This window comes from Narcine bancroftii, chromosome 6 (genome assembly GCF_036971445.1).
Source record: "Narcine bancroftii isolate sNarBan1 chromosome 6, sNarBan1.hap1, whole genome shotgun sequence".
Classification (NCBI taxonomy): Eukaryota; Metazoa; Chordata; class Chondrichthyes; order Torpediniformes; family Narcinidae; genus Narcine; species Narcine bancroftii.
The window spans coordinates 92,584,922-92,605,203 of NC_091474.1; the positions used below are offsets into that span (position 1 = coordinate 92,584,922).

Here is a 20,282-nt window from a genome sequence, read left to right on the forward strand (position 1 = left end):
AATCAGGCAGACGAAGCATGGTTTTAGAAAGGGAAGATCTTGTTTGACAAACTTGTTAGGATTCTTTGAGGATATAATGGGTGCATTGGATAGAGGGGAACAGGTTGATGTTGTATATTTGGATTTCCAGAAAGCTTTTGATAAGGTGCCGCACAAGAGACTTATCAGTAAGTTACAGCAAAATGGAGTCCGGGGAAGTATATTGGCCTGGATTGAAAATTGGTTGTCTGACAGGAGGCAGAGAGTCGGGATAAATGGGAGTTTTTCAGGTTGGCAGAGAGTGGTAAGTGGGGTGCCGCAGGGGTTGGTGTTAGGCCCACAACTGTTCATCATTTACATTGATGACTTGGAGGAGGGGACAAAATGTGGTGTAGCCAAGCTTGCGGATGACACCAAATTGACTGGAAGAGCAAATTGTAATGAGGATGTGGAGAGTCCGCAGAGGGATTATAGTTAAGCTGGATGAGTGGGCAAAGGTCTGGCAGATGGAGTACAATGTTAGTAAGTGTGAGGTTATCCACTTTGGCAAGAAAAATAAAAGAGCTGAATATTATTTAAAGGGTGAAAAACTACAGCATGCTGTTGTGCAGAGGGACTTGGGAGTGCTTGTGCATGAATCGCAAAAAGTTAGGTTGCAGGTGCAGCAGGTTATTAAGAAGGCAAATGGAATGTTGGCCTTCATCGCTAGAGGAATTGAATTCAGGAGTAGGGAGGTAATGTTGCAACTGTATAAAGTACTGGTGAGACCGCACCTGGAGTACTGTGTCCAGTTCTGGTCTCCATATTTGAGGAAGGATATACTGGCTTTGGAGACGGTCCAGAGGAGGTTTACTAGGTTGATCCCTGAAATTATCTTTGTGAAGGGGTTGAATCATGAAAGATTAAATCATCTAGGATTGTATTCGCTCGAGTTCAGAAGAATGAGAGGAGATCTTATAGAAACATATAGGATTATGAAGGGTATGGATAGGATAGATGTAGGAAGGTTTTTTGAGCTGGCCGGGGAAACTAAAACCAGAGGACACAGTCTCAAGATTCGGTGGAGTAGATTTAGGACAGAAATGAGGAAAAATAGTTTTTCCCAGAGAGTAGTGAATGTTTGGAATTCTCTAACCAGGGAAGTGGTTGAGGCTACTTCATTAAACATATTTAAAATTCGGTTAGATAAATTTTTACATGATAGAGGAATTAGGGGATATGGGGAGAAGGCAGGTAGGTGGAGTTAGGTCATAAATTAGATCAACCATGATCGTATTGAATGGCGGAGCAGGCTTGATGGGCCATTTTTGGCCTACTCCTGTTCCTACTTCCTATGCTCCTATGTTCCACCCTCTGCAAATTTGACATGGACTTCCCTTGGCCGAGTTTCCATCCCACTCTACATTTACTTGGATGGAAGCTTATGGTTCCTTCTTTGTTCAGAGTTGCCAGAACCCTGGAAGCTGCTTTCAAGAGGGGAGAATCACGGTCGCCTGTTCATGGGTGATTAAATGCCAGCATTTTTGTCACTGGTTTTTCTCCATTACACTGGACAAATGAAGATTTTGCTTCCTGAACACTATTAGGCATATCTTAAATTTAAATTTAGATATACAGCACAGTAACAGGCCATTTCGGCCCATGTGTTCGGCTTGATGTTGTCTATTGTAATCCCCAATGTTTTTAAAGGAAGCAAACCTTTTGGGGGGGGGAAAAAATTTGTCCTCTAGTGTTAATGTTATTATGCACCAGTACACGCTAAAGTGTGCAACTGGGGCTCTTCTCTGTAACTGAGTGAACAACTTGTTTAATCCTGTCATTATCCATCTGGTTCCTCCCTTCCCTGAGTAATCAATTCTTGTAGTCAAGTTTTTTGCTCCCAGCCAACAAACATGGCCAAAAGACAATAACACGATCATCAAAGAAATCACTGGGTGGAGCCTGTCATCTCCTTTAAAGTCCAGAGCACCGTCCCAGCGCAGCTAGACGTGTTCACTCCATGGTTAACCATAGTTGCTGTTAAATCTTCATCAACTACACCTTGGGTTAAAGCAATGGAAAATTTGGGTGATCAGTTAGGTCAGATGGTGAGTGGCACAGTGATGGGATCCGAGAAGAAAGGTAACTAAACTGGACGAAAGTTAAAATGTAACTCTCTTGCATCTTTAAATTTGTACTCCTGACCATTCCTATCTTTGAGTATTTGTGCATGTGAAATATTTCATTTTATAGATTGATACAAAGCAGTTGAGAAGAATTAACCGCCTACTGATTACACTGGACAACAAATTTGTTTCCTGAAAATGAAATTAGGAATTATAATAGACACCTTCAAGCTGAACACAAAGATAATTTCAGATTTGCTGTATCACGTAGGAAGTTGGAGAAATAGTATATTAATTTTTATTGAATTTAGCAGGTTTTATCACATAGTGACGCTGACACATTGTTAATTCAACTGACCTAAAAATCTTTTGCCACTGATTTTCCATTTGTACTCAGCATCAGTGGATTCCAGTTGCCCTGATACTGCTTTTCCTTTGGTTGCAAAGTCCTGGTGAAACCTTTCGCCGTGTTCGTCACTGATGGCACCAAGATCAGCAGGGAAGACGTCCAAGTGCCAATGTTGCATTTCAGGGTTTTGTATGCTTGATCACAAAAGTAGGTTATCTATCTATCTATTTTTAAAAAAGTACATTAAATGAACATTTTAAGGTGATTTTTGTGATCACCAGCCCAGAATCTATAAAATATGCCCAAAAGTTTTCAGGAAGCAAAATTTTTGTGGTCTGGTGTTATTGCATCTCTTTAAACTTGTGAATTGTGCCTACTGCTAATTTTGACGTACCGTGTTTAATTAATCAAATCCTGATTAAATTATTGTCATGTAAACAAGATGCACAAAAAATCTTGACTCAAGCCGTTGACCGTGCGTTTTGTCCCATCAAATTTGCTCGACCCGCTGTGCTCCTCCGGCTGTTCATTCATAGCTCCAGTCTCTGGCATCTGTAGAGTCTTTTACTTCTGCACAAAAGCCGTCGGTTCCAAGGGCAAACAAGGAGTGGCCAACAAATCCAGCCCCATCCTTCAACGAGAGGCAAAAGAGAATCCGTTCAGAGATGTGGAGTGGCTGCGAATCTATGCTTAGATAGCCACCTCCGACACCCACCCCCCCCTCCCCATATCCCATATTCTCTGCATCCTTGGGGCATGCAGCAGGAGGATCAGAACAAGTCTTATCGGGGGGTGGGGGGGGGCATTAGATAACTGTGGTTGGGGGGTACAATTTATTTAATCTAAGACACCTTTTAACCGATGTGTTGTAACAAGAGTGAAAATAGGTGGGAGGGCATGTTGCGGCGCGAATACTTGGACTCTGCAATAGTTATGTTGAGTGAATTGGCAAAATCTTGGCAAATGCAGTTTGATGTGAGAAAGTAGGAAGTTTCGTTAAGAAGGATCTGAAAGCAGACTATTAATAAAAGGGCAGTGTGGTTGGCTTGGTGGTTAGCAAGGGTTCAAATCCAGCCACCGTCTGCAAGGAGTTTGCACATTCTCCCCGTGACCTGAGTGGGTTTCCTCTGGTTGCCTGTCATTCTCTAAAAACGTACAGCGTTGAAGGTTAATTGGTGTATGTGGGCCAGAAGGGTGTGCGGTATCTCTCAATTAAATTTTAAAAATATATAATTAAATGGAGAAAGAGTGGAGATGCAGAGAATTCCCAATGTTCTTGTTCAGAACGTGCAAGAAGCAGATAGGCGCAGCTAGTGTAGACAAAAGATGCATTGGTCTTTGGAGTTTATAAGAGAATAATTGTGGTTATTATGCTGGGGCCACTCGTGGTAATGGCTGCTTTTCCAGTCCCTGTATTTGAGAAAGGATTTGCTGGCAGTCCAAAAGGAATTCATTGAACTAATTCCTGGGATAAGAGGGTTGTCAAATAAATTAGCTCTATATTTTTTGGAGTTTAGAAAAAGAGTGGAGTTCTTATTGAAATATAAAAGATCATGAGGGAGCGTACATCAGAGTAAATATTCAGATGCTTCCACCGGAAAGTTCTCCAACATGGGGACATGGTTACAAGTTCAGAGTGGTCAGTTAAAACGGAGGTGTGCAGAAACCTTTACTGGCAGAGAGTAGTAAATCTGGAATTCTCTTCAATGAAGGCTGGGTTATTGGCAATATAAGACTATAAAACATAGGAGAATAGGCCATTCAGCCCATCGAGTTTGCCCTGCCATTTAATCATGAGCTGATCCTCTTTCGCCACTCGGCCCCACTTTCCAGCCTTCTCCCCATAATCTTTGATGCCCTGTCTAATCAAGAACTTATCAATCCTTGCCTTAAAAGTACCCAATGACCTGACCTCCACAACCACCTGGGGCAACAAATTCCACAGATTTACCACCCTTCCTCAACATCTCTGTTCAAAGTGGATACCCTTGAATCCTGAAATTATGTCCACTTGTCCCACAATGGGAACTCACCTACTCTGTCCATGCCTTTCAACATTCAAAATATTTCAATGAGATTCCTCCCTCGTTATCTTAAATGCCAACAAGTACTGGCCAAGAGCTGTCAAATGCTCCTCATACATAACAAAGAAGCAAATACCTTTTTGAATAATTAGGAAATTGGAGGGCTGGAAATGGGAAAAATCGGCCATGATCACCTTGGGATAGTGTTAAGGGCGAGTGTCCTATATTGTCAAATATATGGTAGCTATTAAGGACAGTAATAAAATGAGAATATTAGTCCAGGTCTTAAGTATTGAAACAAGTTTCCAATAACACAAACTAGGAAACACTAAATTGATACCTCTTTGGTTACTTGGTTATTATATGGATTATTTAACCATTCAAATTTATTTAACTCAACATTTTACCCTGAATTGTCTGTGAGTTTTGTTGGGGGGGACAGTGCAGGTCCTTTAGAGGAAACAGGGTGGGAGAGGGGAGGGCGTATTTACTGGAGGGTGGTCTATTGGAGGGTGGGAGAGGGGAGGGGTGATCTACTGGAGGGGTGATCTACTGGAGGGTGGGAGAGGGGAGGGGTGGTCTACTGGAGGGTGGGAGAGGGGAGGGGGTGATCTACTGGAGGGTACAAGAGGGGAGGGGGTGGTCTATTGGAGGGTGCGAGAGGAGAGGGGGTGGTCTTCTGGAAGGTGGAAGAGGGGAGGGTGAAATTTTGGAAAGATCTAAACCAAATATTAAATAAAATTAAGAAAACAATATACCAAAGAATCCAGAGATCTTCCTCCTAAGTAACATAAAAAACAAAGAATTTGGAATTGATTTGGATGATGCACAGAAAAGATTTGTTAAGATAGCTCTAGCCGTAGCAAAAAAATGTATTATGTCAACCTGGAAATCGGAAGATAATTTGAAAATACAACAATGGTATATAGAAATGAATAAATGTATTCCATTAGAAAAAATAACATAGTTTAAGAAATAATATTGAAATATTTGAACAAATATGGGAGCCTTACATGAAACACAATAGCGAAAAACTACCGGGGACATTCACTACCTAAATTAACGAAAGGAGAAGGAAATGAAAAGAATTGACTCGGTGGAATTTCTTGTTTATTTTTATTGAATGACAACATTGTTTGACTGGTTTAATGTATCCTAAATTTTGTACTTTAAATGGACGGGATGGGGGAGGTAGGGAGGGTGGGATGGGAGGAGGGAGGGGTGGGGGGGGGAGAGAAAATGGCACTGTATATATTTGAAAAGGAAAAAGTATGTATCATGGTTAATGTGGTTTATGGTGTGAAAAATAAAAAAAAATTTAAAAAAAAAGAAGAGGGGAGGGTGGTCTACTGGAAGGTGGAAGAAGGAGGGGATTTCTATTGGAGGGTGGGAGAGAGAAGGGGGTGGTTTATTGGAGGGTGCACAATCTATTGGATAATCACAGTGAAACGTGAGGAATTTACTGGTGTGTGCGAAAGGTTTGGGTGACGGTGTGTTGGGAGCAGGGTGTGGATCAGAGTTCTGATGTGGAGGTTGTGAGTGATGAGTCTGGGTGTGGCTGAGTGACTGACTAACTTGTTGATGTCATCTCCCTCCAGATGAAAATCCGAAGGGAGGAGAGAAGCAGAGCACAGACCAAATTCAGCAGATCATCGATAAAGGTACAGCACAATGATCTTCGCTTTGCTTGTTGGTGGTGAAAGTGGCTCTGTGTCAGATCAGAGAAGATGAGTCAGTTTCCAAGTCAGGGTGCTTTCCGCCCTCTCCGACCCCACCCTCATCCTCCACTCTGACCTTCTCTGACTCCCAGTCTCTCCTCTTCCCACACCCTTCCTTCTGATAAACTCCCCCTACCCTCCCCTTCAACCCTCCTTGACCAACTCCCCCACCCCTCCAACCCACGACACAGCCTCCCTTCTGACCCTACCTTCTCCTCTGACCCTTCCCTCTGACCATCTCTGACATCCCATACTCTCCCGTTAGACCCATGACCCCCACCCTCCCTCTGGCCCTCTTAGACATCCCCACTCTCCCCTCTGATCATTCCCCCACACCCTCGCAGACATCCTCCCCTGAACCTCTCCCCACACCCTACCCTCCAACCCTCTCCTCCAACTCAGTCCTGCACACCTTCCCCTCCAACCCACTCAACATCCCTCACACCCGTGCCTATTAAGTCAGAAATGAATTGCCACCATTCCCTCTTCCTCTCACGCTTGGTTCGTGTGTCAGCTCACACTCGAGAGCTTTTGCACTCAGCTGACCCTGAGGTCTTCTGTCCGCAGACCCTAAAATGTGACAACAACCTATATTTGACAATTCAGGCAAATGCAGAAAATTCTCAGCTGCCAATTGCAAACTCTTCTTCATGGCAATGTTTCATGCACTCACCAATTGCCACTCCATGGAAGTCTCCACTCCATTGCTTCCAAAGTATGTCAGATCCTCAGTGTTGAAGCACCTCTCCAATGCTTACCCACTATCGCCGATTTCTTCGGGACTTTATAATTATTTAAATAGAAAACACAGCCCAGGAGACTGTTTCAGAAGAGTTTATTGACAAGGTTAACCTTGGAGAGTCCACAACAGAGACTGCCCCTATGAGGCAGAGAACAAGCTTTTATAACCCAAAACAAACAAGTCTTTAATCAATTGCTACAGGATATGTACTCCCTCTCGCACAATACGGTTACAAGACAGATTAAAAAGCAGGAAACATACAAGGACGCATCCTTATCACATTCCAATAACTTCGTGTGAGTTACTTCCTCACCCTTTTCTGTCTTGGCATCTACTTGATTAAAGTCTTGTTCCCTTCCACAGTTCCCTCCTTGTAGATCAAACATCTACACCATTAAGGGAGCATCCTCTTTGTCCTGATGATTGGATATGGCCTCTTGATACACTCGCTGCTGTACCCTTTTTATTGTCTCGTTAACCTGTCCTACGAGTGTGCGCACTCTTACCCACATGCAAATTATCACCATGAGTAAGGCCACGAACATAATCACAACAAGATGCCATGCAAGGTGTAGGGTGGATGAGGCTCTAGATGACCATCCCTTAAAAATTCCCCACCAGTGATGGACACTAAGTTGCGTGACCTGGTCGGCTATTCGCACCAGTTGTCCCTCCTTGTAAGTCTTGGGTTAAGGTGCACCCTAGCTTCTGGAGTATTACGGTGATTTGCTCATTTTCTTTTAGCAACTGCTGCACCGTTGGCCCGAGTAAGGGGTCGAGATGGGCAGTTCTGTCTTCACTAACCTGTATCATAGAACCTATGAGAAAAAGATGATTCTCCCTAGGGATATGGATTGTGTAGACCTTTTCTAAATAACCATGAACAGGGGGAGAGAGTGTCTTTTGGCCATTCACGATTATCTCCGAATGCCCGTACATATATACTTCATGGGATCGCACCTTCACTACAACGATCCGGTTTAAGGCCACTAGCAGGCAAGTGCACGTGCCCTCTATGTCTCATAGTGCATGGGTCATACAGAGCAGAATGTAGTGGACATAGCATCCATCAGACCATTGGGCACAAGGCTGTTCAGTGTCTGTGCGACTGTCCTCATCTACCCAGGTTCCTCGGAATATCGGCTCCCAGAATTGGGCTCCGAACAGTTGGGGGATTGGCACGAACTGGCACCAGGTGGATGCGATCTGTCCCTTCACCAGCTGCATGGTGACATTACATACCCTACAGTTTCAGCATGTATACTGTGGGTCTGGGTGGAGCCAATACTGCATCAGGTTAAACATAACTTTCCAAGTTGCCGTGTGGTGAGACAATACCTTTCTTTCTAGTTCTGCCCGTAGTAACTGAATCAAGATCTCTGAGAGCACACATCTAGTATAGTTGTGCACCACCCTGGTTTCCCCAAAGACATTTCCTATCTCAGCCATCAGTCGCGCGGTATGGGTGCATGTTCACATTTGGGCCCGATATCCCAATTCTATCTTTTCCTGTACCGTGTTTCCCCATGCATTTCTGATTCTGATTCCTTCCCCAACCTTAGTCCCTACCTTTTGTATCTTATTCTGTAGTGTCTCAATATCTGCAGCATTCAATATTCCCATTCCAGTCCCTACGCCTCCCAGGACTCCTACTAGTCCCCGTTTACCACAGCGTTTAGCCACCTTTAGTCCAGCATAGACATTCTTGTAGGCTCTAGTATTGTCTGAGGTATTATACCGTATATGGAGGGTAAGGTTTATAAGCAGGGTCGACTGCAGCACCTTCTGGCAAGTCTCAAAGAGGCGATGTAAGTGTCCGTCCTGAGTATCTATGGGCGTGGGGAGTGTTGGTGTGTCTGCAGGGGGTTTAGCGGCTGTTGTGGACAGGGGGTTTATGGTTACTGCTGTGGGGCCTGCCGTTGTTGGTACTGGGGCTAAGTCCTTATCCTCTCAGTAAAAGGCATAAGCATAATTCGCGTTGAGCGCTCCCTTTTTACATTCCCCAATCCATCGGAATAGGTTGGGAAAAACATTTCCCCATCGCCACACTTTGCACCAGTAGGGATCTGCTCGCTGTTGATGCTCCGGGGGGCTCAGGGGTCTAAAGGTCGTTGTAAGGTTCCCGGTTTTGTATTGGAGAGGTCTTATTGTTAGTTCTGGCGACGCCCAACCCCCAGGAACCCTGAGTGATCCCCATTCCAGATGATTCTACAATACATAGTGGAATTGTCCCAGCATCCCTTAGTGTCGGGGTTCTCCTCAGGAAAGATCTCGACGGTCTCCTCCGTAGTTACTTCTGTCAATCCCCACATTATCATCTTGATTGTTGTCCATGCAAGTATCGCCTTTGTCTGTATCATCCTCCCGGAATGGCTTACACAGGGTTGCGTGGATCCAGCCGTCCAGTGCATCTAACGTTAAGGTGGTTCTTGTGACTAGGAGGACTTGGTAGGGTCCTTTCCACCTAGGGGAGAAAGGAACAGTCATGAGCACTTTCACCATTACCTGATCTCCCAGTGAAAATGGGTGGGTGTTTTCCTCCAGCCATGGTCCCTGGGTGGCTTTCATCTTATACATTCGAAGGGCAGCCTCACACAACCCTTGGGCATATGCTTGGGTGCTTTCCTGTATCCAAACCTTGGTAACCTCTTCCAGCATCATAGGGGGTCTTATTCCTGTGCTCATAGGGCGCCCCATCAGAGCCTCGTGTGGTGTCAATTTTGTATTCCAATTTGCCTGATTGCGTAGAGTGTGTAATACTAAAGGCAAGGCTTCTGGCCAGGGTAGTCCTGTCTCGCCACATGTTCTTTCCAATCCCCTTTTTACTTCTCCACCATACCAGAAGATTTAAGGCTGATTCGGTATGTGGAATTTCCAATCTATGCCCATTATTTCGCTTACTGCAGTCACTATCTTCCCCATGAAGTGGGAGCCTCAGTTGCCATTTATTCCCCGTGGGATCCCATACCGGGGAATCAATTCTTTCATCAGAATCTTAGCTACTTTTTGTCAGGTACACTTCTATCCATCATGTGACCATGTCACTAATAGATATTTAAACCTTCTACAAGCTGGCATGTAGGCAAAGTCGATCTGCAAATTCTCGAAAGGGGCATGAGCAGGGGGAAGTTTATCCAATTTGGCAGGTGAGCGCTCCGATTGTTCCAGTCAGTTTGTCACCTGCCGTTCTATGTTGGTAAAGATTCCAGGTGCAAACCAAATTTGCTTTATGTTATGTAGCATTCCTGCCTTTCCCACATGGGGTTGTCCATGTGCTAAATGCACTATAGGGCAGTACAGGCTTCTTGGACACACCACTCGACCATCGTTGCTTTTCCATATGCCTTTGACCATCTGGCATCCGTGGGTTTCCCACATACACAGTTCTTGGGCAGAAACCCCCTCCTGTCCAGTTTTCAATTCTAATTCCTGTATCATTTAGTATTTCTCGGGAGTGTTGACCTCTCGCTTGAGGGTCATGGGTAACATGGGATTTTGTTGGCTGGTGACTAATTTGGCCGCCATGTCAGCCCGCTCATTTTCCCTTGACACAGGATCGTTCTGATTGGTGTGAGTCTGACATTTAACAATGGCCAACTCTGCTGGGAGTTGGATGGCTTCTAATAGCCCCTCTATCATTTCCGCATGCCTTATCCCCTTCCCACTGGCTGTAATGAACTCTCTATTTTTCCATATCTGGCCGAAATTGTGGGTCACCTCAGAAGCATACCGAGAATCAGTAAAGATATTTGCTCTTTTTCCGTCTGCCAATATACACGCTCTAGTTAAGGTGAACAGTTCCACGATTTGTGCGGTGGTGCCTTCCGGTAGGGCATATGCTTCGATAGTTTTGGCATTCACTATGGCATACCCCACATATAGCACCTTGTCCCGGGGCCGGTGTGAAGACCCGTCAATGTATAAGGTGATATCTGCTTCTATTGGGCCAGTCTTTAGGTCAGGTCTTGGGCTGGTCGCAAGCTCGGTCAGTGCCACACAGTCGTGTCCTTCATGGTCTTCCTCTTCTGTTTGAGGCAATAGATGGGCAGGGTTGTAAGAGCCCGATCTTTTGTAAGTGTAATTGGGTTGGAATAACAGTACCACCTCATATCGACACCTGTGTCGATGTTGAGTTGAGCAGCAGTAGTACGGCGTGATCTGTGACCACTGTGCATGGCCGATCCTGCACCAGCAATACCGATTTTTCTACTATCTCTGCCGTGGCGGCCACTGCCCACAGACACGGGCATCCCTATTACTGTTAATGGGAGTTTGGTGGAGTAGTAGGCTACAGGCCTCTTCCCTCCTCTGTGCTGTTGCACCAGCACTCCACAAGCAAATCTATTCTTCTCCACTACTTATAGCGTGAAGGGTTTCTCATAATTAGGGAGGCCCAGAACAGGACTTGAGTCAGAGCCTGTTTAAGATTCAGAAAGGCTTGCTCTCTTTCCTTCGTCCACTGCACTTCCTCCGATTCTCCCTTCACAGTAGCTGCTCTTAGTGCTGTGTTCATTTCTCAATATTATGGAATCCACTGTCTGCAGTATCCCACCATGCCCAGGAAAGCCAGGATTCCCTTTGTTGTGGTTGATTTGCTTATCTGGCATACAGCTGCTATCCTTTCTGGGCCCACTCTTCGCTCACCATCCTGTAAAATATATCCCAAATATTTTACTTCCTTCTGGCAGAATTGCATTTTCTGCACGGAGACACGGTGGCCCCGGTAGGTGAGGAGTTGTAGCAAAGCGATAGTATCTTCAATGCATACAGCATTGTCGGAGGAGGCTGCTAGCAGGTCATCTGCATATTGCAAAAGGGTCCAACCCCTGGGCAGGGCGAGCTCTGTCAGGTCTCTTCTCCCAGCGCTGCGTTTTCGGTTGGGCTTTCGGTATAGCCCTGGGGAAGGCGAGTCCATGTATACTGTTGGCCTTCATAGGTAAAAGCGAAGAGGTATTGGCTCTCTTTTGCGAGTAGTAGGGAGAAGAAGGCGGAACACAGGTCAATGACAGAGAAAGTTGTGGCAGTGGCAGGTATGGCGCACAGGATAGTGTTGGTGTCTGGGACCACTGATGCAGTTGGCACCACAATATTGTTTATGGCCCTGAGGTCTTGGGCAAATCTCCAGACGTTCTTGTCCTTCTTTGGTATGGGCAAGATCAGCATATTGCAGGGGCTTTGTGTTTGTACAAGCACTCCCTGTCATTCCAGGTCCTCTACGATGCCTTGAACGCCTTCAGCGGTGGCCGGAGAAAGGCGATATTGTTTTACCGCTGGCAGGGGTGCTCTGTCCCTCACTGTAACCTTGTGTGGCGGGGCAGTATGTACAAACCCCACATGCATATTTGACTGTGCCCACATTTTCATGGAGACCTGCGCTAGGGCAGCCGGCCATCTATAGTGGATTGACTCTGGCGGACAGGTTCGGCAGAAGGACACCGGCACTATTTTCGTTCCCAGCCGAATGCTACCAGTGTCAGGGGAGTGAAAGAGGATGTCTACACTGAAGTCTCCTTCTTTCAACCATAAATCAGCGCATGTCTCGCAAGCCCTTTCTGCCCGGTGTTGGGGATCTCGCAGCCAGCGATTGTGTTTCTACAAAGTAGTGACAACCTGTCCCACGTCTTTCGGCCGATGAGGCCGACACACCACCAAGGTGACATGTGGGGCTGTGTGTGGGAGTCGAAAACGAGAAACCCTATCCCCCCTGGTCCGTAAAACAGTCACGGTCCCACAGTTACCTCCTCGAAGTCCCCTTGTCCTGTTATATGGGGGGACCTCCTCTTTGGGCGCAAAATACCCAGATGTCACATGGAGGTCCTTTACCTCAGCCACAATTTGCAGGACAGCACCCAGTGGCTGCAGGGCCAAAAATTCCTGTGGCCTTTGTAATAACCTCATTAGTACTTCCAATTGTTTGAGAAAGGGGTTAGTCTCTAGCCACCAGCCAAAGTGAGTTGGATTTCTGTTCATATTGAGTTCATCGTCCGCCGTTGTGCGGATGAGCTGATATGTGTGAGAAGAGGGCAAATCCACAAATATTCCCTCCTCTGTGCAGTACAATGTCACGTTCATTTTGCACAGAGCCTGTCTCCCTAATATGGGGGACAGGGGTAGTGGCCGAAACAATAAGCTCTTCTTGTATCTTGGTGTCTCCAACCATTAGGGTCATTGGTTGTGAAAGCAGATCTATCATGGGATTACCAGATACCCCAATGCTGCCAATTGTCTTATAACTAAGGGGCACTCCAGAGGATGGCAGTACAGAGGACATGGTGGCTCTGGTATTGACCAACATTAAACTCTCCCTCTCTCCCAATTTTACACTGATCATGGGTTGGGTCTCTCCGCAGGAGGACAATTGGATGAGGGGAGTTCCTCTGGGCACCCCTATGGGTTCGGTTGTCAAAAAGAGAATTGGGGTCGCTGGCCATAGGCATCAGAGTTCTGGGTCGGGTTAGAGTATGAACCTGTCTGGGGTCTGAATTCCTCTGGGCATTGGGTACCCTCCTTTTGCCAGCCTCTCCCTCGGGATCGACTTCTACACTCCCGCGCCCAATGGCCCCTTTTTCCGCAGTTGTGGCACTGATTGTTACCCTTATCTCGGGATCTATCTTGTCCTCTCTCCATGTGCATATAAAACTGTTTTTCTCGCTTTTCCTTTTGCGTATTAGCCAATACCGTGATAGTATCCGCCCAGTTCTTTCCTTGCCAATCCAATTGCTTCATCTCATACATTTTTGCATTTTGGGGCAGCATACAATTCAGCAAGGTTTGTACCGCTAAGGTCTGGTTATCATGTAGGGGCACCCCAGCATTTTCCTCCCAGGTGTTTTTAAATCGAATTACGAATTCCATGATCTCGTATCCCGGTTTCTGAAGACAGCAGGTGACCCTCTGTGTCTTTTGGCACTCTGCATGATAGCTTTTCTTCCCGTTTTGCAACCAGTGGACCATAGACTCATTCCCATTATCCGCCATAGTGTCGTCTGTGCTCCAATCCCCATTCTCTCCAGGCGATACAGTGAATGATTTTCATCGCCTGCCAATGAGAGCCATAAGCGGCCTGAAGTAATGACCGGACGTCCCCTGGTAGGTGATGGTAAAGGTGGCAGGTCTGGTCCAGCCAGTGGTGAAATCTAGTGGGGGCCTTAACAGGGTCAGGGGCATTAGATATAATATTCTGTGCCTCAACTGGTGTCCAAGGTTTCAAGATTGGGGTGTTGCCTATCATAACTTTAGGATATAGAGTAGTAGAGTCAGGTAGACCAACTTTGGTCTGTCTCTGGGTATGGACCTGCATCCTGGGATCCTCTTTCTCAGTGCCCTCCTGCATCCTCGAGAGATGCCCTCTCACTGGGGGATCCCTGGCCTCATCCAGGGGTGCAGACGGGACACTTGCGGGAGCGGGAACGGGTGGAGGTATTGGACCAGCCACCACCCCCACTGGCAAGGCAGCTCCCAGCACTTGTTGGTGGCCATAGGAGGTGGCAGTTTGAATTAGATCATCCCATCCTTTCCTGTCATAGTTTGTGGCAATCGTGGATACAGTGGGACAGGTTGGGGGGCCCTCGCGTTTGGGTCAGGATATGGAGGCAGTTGGTTCGTGGGGCTTGAAGGTGATTTACTCTGTGGCGGTTTAGGCCTCGGTTGGTGGCGCCCTGCCACCTTGGTCCAGGCTATAAAACAGTCTCTAAAATAATTAACATCCCACGTTGGATCCCCTCCTCCTGACTGAACGTCATCTTTGAAGTAGGATATTACTTTTAAGTCAAGTGTTCCCCCATATGGCCAGTCTCCCTGGTACCATCTGTAGAGATTGTTACTGAACAATGGCATAGCCCCAGTTACCTGTCTCGTTCATTACGATGTCCGCTGGCGAACCCAGAGGCTGCAGTGGGTCTCCTACCAGTTCCTTTAGTTTGCATTGTTGTTTCAATCTCGTCTTCGTAGATCTTCCCATGGCAGGCTTAGGCTTTATCCCAGGAACGGAACCAGCCGCTCGACCAGGCTCTGTCTCTTTAGTCTGACAATTTCCCATCTGTCTGTGGACTTAACAGAATTGGGATACACAAGATAACAAAGCAACAACAGTTTTTTTTCTACCTTTATGTGCACCACCGGTATCTCTTCCTTCCACGTAGTCGCCCTGGGCTGCTTTAGAGTTCAATTTACCCAAGTCTTATCAGCATCTCACTCCGTCCTTGCAGAGGTCTCGATGTTCACCTCACCCTTATATACAGGAGTCTTGGTGTGTGAGCCTGCCTCACTCCCTTTCAGCTAGGTTCTTGGTCAGGGCCATCGCCCGTTCACTTCTGTCCGTGATCCTGCAAATGAGGATCCTGCTCGCAGCGTCAGATTCTGTCACCGATTTCTTCGGGACTCTATAATTATTCAAATAGAAAACACAACCCGGGAGATCGTTTCAGAAGAATTTATTGACAAAGTTAACCTTGGAGAGTCCACAACAGAGACTCTGCCCCTATGAGGCAGAGAACAAGCTTTTATAACCCAAAACAAACAAGTCTTTAATCAATTGCTACAGGATATGTACTCCCTCTCGCACAATATGGTTACAAGACAGATTGAAAAGCAGGAAATATACAAGGACACATCCTTATCACATTCCAACAACTTCGTGTGAGTTACTCCCTCACCCTTTTCTGTCTTGGCGACTACTTGATTAAAGTTATGTTCCCTTCCACACCCACTGCACTGAAGACCCAGACCTCTCCAGATCCTTGTTACTTCTAATGAAGAACAGGGACTGCGAGAACTTTCATACCTGTTGATCCCTGGATTTGGTTCCCTGAGGCGGAACTCCTGTTGGTAGTTCCGTGAGGAATGGAGCAATGTGATGCTGACGCGGGGTCTTCCTGCTGTATGCTCAACGTAACAGTGATCATTAAGTGGACACTGCAGAAGTGTATTTCATTCATTCTGTGAATTTGTTCTTTCAGGTGTTGATCAGGGTGCTGCTGCCTTGAAGAAAGCAGGGACCAAATTTGTTCGCAGTTCTGCCTCAAATATTCCTGGCCTTTGAAAGTGACCTGTCATTTCTAACTTGAAGCAGAGTTTGTCAATACATGATATCTGCAAGTCTCATGTCTATAAAGAAATTTGTCCCTTTACCTGAATAAAATCTCTATGAATTAACACTGTTCAGTTTTTAAACAACCGTGCATCGATCTTTACATTTTAAAATCAGTTTTTGTAATCCCATTAGCTAATTTGCTTGTATTTTGCTAACGTGGGATGTTATGTGTGCAGCTGAACATGTATGTCAGTCTGTATATATGTGTGTTTCTCTGAAGTTGCCTGTGTGTCTAAAGAGAAAATGTTTATGTGAGATTATATATGTATAGTAGACATAATCATCTGTGAATGAGTTCATTATATACTAAATTTTATGTTTAATTTTTAAATTTAAATTTAGACATACAGCACGGTAACAGGCCATTTTGGCCCCACGAGTCCGTGCTGCCCAATTTACACTCAATTAACCTACACCCCCAGTATATTTTGAATGGTGGGAGGAAACTGGAGCTTCCCTGGGAAAAATCCACAGACACAGGGAGGACGTACAAACTCTTTACAGAGATTGTGGGATTTGAACCCTGGTCCCGATTGCTGACGCTGCAAAGGCATTGCGCTAACTCTGTGTGTGTGTGTGTGTGTGTGTGTGTGTGTGTGTGTGTGACCACATCATTTTCTAACAATAAGGTACACACGTCTTGCCCATTATCTTGGAACTCTCTCTCTGTGAAGGTGGACATACACTGGTAAAGTTCAATGTGCCAGCAATGCCTTTGGTAAACTGAGGAATTTGAAGATCAAGAGATCTGGCTTGGCACAAAACTCACGGTCTCCTGAGTAGCTATGATCCCTGCTCTCCTCTATGCTTCGGAGTCCTGGATTAACCGGAGCAGGCACCTCAGGTCCCTGGAAAGATACCATCGGAACTGTTTTCCCAGAATCCTTCACGCTCAGGATTCCAACCTGGGACCACTATCCCAGCATTGAGGATCGAGTTCCTCTCTGCAGGCCATGTTGAATGAAAGAAACCTGCTCGGTTATACCATCTTGAGTGGTTAAAGTATATATAAGATCATGATCTTATTGAAATACAAAAAATCCTGAGAGGGATAAGTGATAAGATGAAGAGAGTTTCCACTGGTTAGGTAATCTTGATATGCCAGACCAGAGTGGTTATTTAAAAAATGAGATATGTAGAAACATCTGGAATATTGCAATATATAATTAGATAGAATATAATTTATAGGACCTTTTTATTAACTCTTTTTATAATTTATGATCATTCAGATATTGTTTTGTGATTTTAGTCCTCTCCATTTGGTAGTAAATGACCAACAACCGGAAGAGGGTAGATTTTGTGGAATACCCATATCATTTTTTTTTTGTCTTTTTTAATTAGCCATTTTATATTTGTTTAAGTGCATAGTTTATTTTTTTTAAGGCATTTTGTTTATATATACACTGTATATTTTGGCCTATAAGTTGTTTTGTGAAACCCTAAAAAAAAATTCTTGGTGGTGGGGGGGGATTGACTTCTTCACTGGATATACTTTCGGGACCTTAAATTTACTAAAAAAAAATTGATGTCAATTCGGCGAACAAGTTGATACTGCGAGCACCTCCCCGGTGCCACCATTCCCCACCACTGGGCAGAGCCATAACAGCTACTACCTAGGGACCCCACCCCCCGAGGTCGCCACTTCTGCCCGGTAGGCCAAGGTTCCTACTCCGCCGGGAGCACGATGTGTCCGCTCCAGCTCCGTGGGCCATCGCTGCTGCTGCCCGGTAGGCCAAGGTTATTTTTAAAAATTAATTTACTGCTTTTTTTTATTTGAGATTGAGGGAGTTTTAAAATTTTTTGGGTCGGTCCTGGGAGGCCCAGACAGCCCAAAAAATGGGGTTGACGTATGTCGGATATACCATTAAAATGAAGCTAAAAAGGGGGGGTTGACCTATCTGCTGGTCAATTAGTATGCTGAAATATACGGCAATAGTTTTTTTCTACATATAATTATTTTACGTGTATATTCCTTTTTATGTGCTTACTGTTTAATGGCTTTTACTTGCTTATCAATATTGAAAACTTAATAAAATATTGCAGCGCAGTTCAGGAACTTCAGCTCACGATGTTGTACCAACCTAAGGAAACCTATTCCACAGCAACCTTATCCTTCCCTTCCTCACTCCCATACCCTCTATTTTCCTTAAACCCACAAGTCTGCCTCAGGGTCTTTTAAATGTCCCTATTGCACCAGCCTCTGTCACCTCCGGCAATGAATTCCAGGCGCCCACCACTCTCTGTGTATAAAACTTACCCTTGACGTCACCCTTAGCCTTTCCTCTACTTAACTTAAGCCTCTGGTATTTGGACATCCACGACTTAAGGAAGCAGCCTCTATCCTCAATGACCCCGACCACCCAGGCCATGCCCCCTTCACTCTGCTACCATCGGAGGAAAAAGGTACAGGAGCCTGAAGATGAGCTCTCAGTGGCACAAGCATAGCTTCTTTCACACTGCCATCAGATTCCTGAATGAACCAAAAACATGGCCTTACTTTTTGTGCACTATTATTTAAAAAAAATATTATTGTTGTAAGATGGTTTATAATATGAAGGTTTGCACTGTGATGCAAAACACCGAATTTCATGACTTGTTCATGACAATAAATTGATTCTCCTTGCTATTGTCATCCCAAGAGGGAGGTGCTGGCTGTCCCCGCCCTATCCATGCCCCTCCAATCCAGACAACATTAGAGAAACTCTCCTCTTCACCCTCTAAAGTATCTACACCCTTCCTCTAATGAGGTGACCAGTGAAGTCAAGACACCAAGTGTGGTCTGACCAGAGTTTTAAAGAGCTCAATCACCAACTAACAAAACCCAGTGCAACGTGCACTTGTTAATCATCCTATCAACTTCCACGGCAACTTTGAGAGATTTTTGGACCTGTACCCAAAGATCCCTCTGATCCATCAAACTTAAAAATCCTGGTATTAACCACATACTCCTCCAAGTTCCCAGAAATTCTTTAACTGGCTGGTTTATGGAGCCAGAATCATTGGGAGGATGAAAATATGTTGCTGAAAGATCAGGGAAATTTCTGGTTTGGAGAAATGGGGCTTGGGGTAAATTAGCCATGTTGAATGATGGGCAAGCCTGAGTGGCCTGTGGCCTATCCCTGCCCTCTTATGTTCCTATGCTTTCATATCCACCACCAGGCTCATAAAAGAGCCAGTGTTTGTGCTCGGTCATGGAAGAGATTACCAACAGAGGAAAGGTTCGGGGATGCACTCAAAGCCTCCTTTAGAGAATGCAGCCACCTGCCTGACTCTGGGGGAAGCTCTGGCCTCACAGAAGGAGTTTTTGGGATGTCATCCAAGGACTTGAGTCCCAGAGGGCTTGAGTGGAAGGTGGAAGGAGCACTCAACACAAAAGGGCCACTCCAATACGCTCCTCCTGCCCCATCTGCGGAAGACTCTGCACCTCCCATATCAGATCCCATAGAAATGGAGTGGAAGCAAACACGGTGGATATTGAGGAACAGCTTAAAGACAATAAATACAAATGCATGGGTGTACGCACATGTGCATGTATCTGTGTGTGTATATTTTGCATGAGTTTCAAAGCTTGCAGAAAGATTGAGGTCAGTTAGAAGAATGGGCTGAAAGATGGCAGATGGAGTTTAATGCAGATAATGTGAGGTGTTACATTTTTGGTAGGGCTAATCAAAATAGGACATACATGGTGAATAGTAGGGCATTAAAGAGTGGTCTAGGAATAATGGTACAAAATTTCCTGAAAGTGAAGTCATTTGTGGTGAAAAAAGCTTACCAATCAGAGCATTGAGTATAGGAGCTGGGATGTTATGTTAAAATTATACAAGGCATTGGTGAGGCCAAATTTGGAGCATTGTGTGCAGTTTTGGTCACCAAAGTATAGGAAAAATATCAACAATTTGGAGAGAATGCAGAGATTTACTAGAATGTTGCCAGGATTACAGGGCCAAAGTTATAGGGAAAGGTGAAATAAGTTGGGTCTTTATTCTTTGGAGAGTAGAGAGTTGAGAGGGAATTTGAATGGTGTATTATTAGGAGTATATGGAGAGGCTTTTTCCTTTAAGGGGAGATACATACAAGAGGGCATGAGCTGAGAGTTAGGGGGTCAAAAGTTTAGAGGAAACATGAGGGGGAACTTCTTTACTCAGAGAGCGGTGGGTGTGTGGAATGAGCTCCCAGATGAAGTGATGGAGGCAGGCTCGATATTAGCATCTATGGAGAAGCTGGATATTTATATGGACGGGAAAGGAATGGAGAGTTACTGATTGAGTGGGGTT

At 45.3% G+C, this 20,282-nt stretch overlaps 1 long non-coding RNA gene across 1 annotated transcript; it reads left to right on the forward strand.

The window, feature by feature from the left end:
- Positions 1–1,965: 1,965 nt before the first annotated feature.
- LOC138736361 (uncharacterized) lies at positions 1,966–16,070 on the forward strand. The gene is made up of 3 exons (XR_011340241.1): positions 1,966–2,100; positions 6,056–6,118; positions 15,875–16,070. It is a non-coding gene; the product is annotated as an uncharacterized lncRNA (long non-coding RNA).
- Positions 16,071–20,282: the final 4,212 nt, after the last annotated feature.